Source organism: Sinocyclocheilus rhinocerous, unplaced genomic scaffold (genome assembly GCF_001515625.1).
Source record: "Sinocyclocheilus rhinocerous isolate Xijiao unplaced genomic scaffold, SAMN03320098_v1.1 scaffold369, whole genome shotgun sequence".
Lineage (NCBI taxonomy): Eukaryota > Metazoa > Chordata > Actinopteri > Cypriniformes > Cyprinidae > Sinocyclocheilus > Sinocyclocheilus rhinocerous.
The window spans coordinates 510,478-512,793 of record NW_015666557.1 but is presented as its reverse complement, the minus strand read 5'-3'; positions in this window follow the sequence as shown (position 1 = coordinate 512,793).

Sequence of the window (2,316 nt, the reverse complement as noted above, 5' to 3'; positions counted from 1 at the left end):
TGCAGCTGTCAGGTTTTCTTTTTCTTTTGTTTTTATTCGCGATCTTTACAACACGCATTACATTACGTATTTCATGGCACACTCGTTTTATGCATATTTGGCGCCACCTATTGTTGTGGGTGTATTATTGACATGTCAAAGTCTAGACCCTGAATATAAGACGACCGCGTTTTTTCATATGTATTTCCAAGAAAAAAACATCGTCTTATATTCGGGACAATACGGTAGGTTTTTAACATAATTAAAAATATTTAATGAACGATTTGATTGACAGAAATGGTTCTTGAGGCAAAGTTGCTCATTATGAGGAGGTCTATCAAATGATATGCATATTGTGTGGATGTGTGAAACACCACGTGATTACAGAGCCATAAAACTCGATAGCACCAACTAGTGGCTGATTTCTTTCAAAATTCTTACAGACCTTTAGGGCCATGAGTCGAACATGCCCACCGAGTTTCGTTCCGATCGATCTCCGTTAACCTTGTCAAATAGGTGCTTAAATTTGTTTGGCCAATGACGGCCATGTTTTTTTAGATACGCGAATGTCCTCATAAACACTTGTGCCACTTTGGACAAAGACACTGTATACCAATTTTCAAGTCGATCGGACCAACGGTTGCGCAGTTAAAGTCATTTTTATGTTTTTTTTCCATCTTATAGCGCCACCAAGTGGCAGAGCTGCGCAATTTTTTTATTTGACCAAAGATTGAGCTCATACACATGTGCACTGAGTTTGGTGAAGATGTCTCATTCCGTTCAAGAGTTATACTACAATTAGCTATTGGCTAACGTTAGCATAGAAGGTTTTTTGCGCGCTGTTGCACACGAAAATCGAAATTTCAACTTTTTAAAATAATTATTGATATTCAGTGTCCAGACAATATTTCTGCAGTGGTTTGGTTCCGATCGGGTGAAAAACCTAGGGCTAGTTCACAAAAGTAGGTTTCGGACATAACTCAATTTTGCGGAAAAAACGTGCGTCGTAGAGAAAATCCATCCACTTTTGTTCGTGTTGACCCAAGGATTGCAACGATGTAAACTTTTTGAGTATACGACAAACGGTGTACGAGCTAGGGCCAAAAATGTCTGAATTTTTTTTGCGCTGTAGCACCCCCTTTAGTCCGATTGGGGCGAGCCTTTGGATCTAAGTAGCAAGCAAAACTACTACGATCTGACCAGGTTTCAGCTCTCTAGGTCTTACGGTTTGGGCTGCACGATCTGTTTTACCAGAGAAGAATAATAATATAAAAAAATTAAAAATTAAAATCCTTACTATTACAATAGGGTTTCAGCACTATGTGCTTGAACCCCTAATAATATTAATAATATCCCCATCCAACTCAAATTGCAAAGTCCCTTTAACGTTCTGCTCAACAACTAGATCACATTTTGAGTCACTATATCTTACTGAAAAATATGTTGAACTTAACTCAGTGTAATTGAGCCATCTCTATTACTTTAGGCATGTTATGCTAGAAATTTTGCTGAGCAGAATTATATAATTTGATACAAAAATAAACAGTCTGACAAAGGTCAGATAATTTTCTAAAAACATGCTCTAACAAATGGTTGATTTGTCAGTTTATGGTAGAAGTATTGAGACTAAGTTCGAATTGACTGTAACAAAATAAAAAAGTAACAAACAATAATAAAACTTAATGTTAGCCATGGCTTCCTGTTTCACAGAAATATAAATAGGAGGGAAAGCAAAGCCCAAATTCCCTTAATCACAATGTGAAAAACCAAAGAATATATTTCTGATGTGCAGCAAAAGATAATTGAGCTTCACAAATTAGAAAGTCACTTTAAGAAAAGAGCTAGAGCAGTGAAAATAACCATTTCCACCATCAGGGCAATAATTAAGAATTTCCAATCAACATAAAATGTTACGAAACTGCCTGGAAGAGGACGTGTCTATATCGTTCTAATGCACGGTGAGGAGGAGAGTTTGAGTGGCTAAAGACTCTCCAAGGACCACAGCTGGAAAATTGCAGAAAATAGTTCAGTCTCAGGGTCAGAAAACTTAAAAAAAAAATTGTCAAACAGCACCTACTGTCACAATTCACTTGGGGAGCAAGGAACAAGGAAACAAGGAGTTATTGAATAACACAGTCTTTAATAATCCACAGGAAAACCAAGAACAAGGAGGACATTCAACAAGTAGGCCCGACTAACAAGAACTGAAAGGACTAGGGCTTTTAAAGGCAGTATAATTGGGGAGGAACGAGCCACACCTGGAATCAAATTAACACAATCAACATGAGGAAGAAACTGGGTCACAGGGGCAAAAACACACACAGAATAGTCCATAAT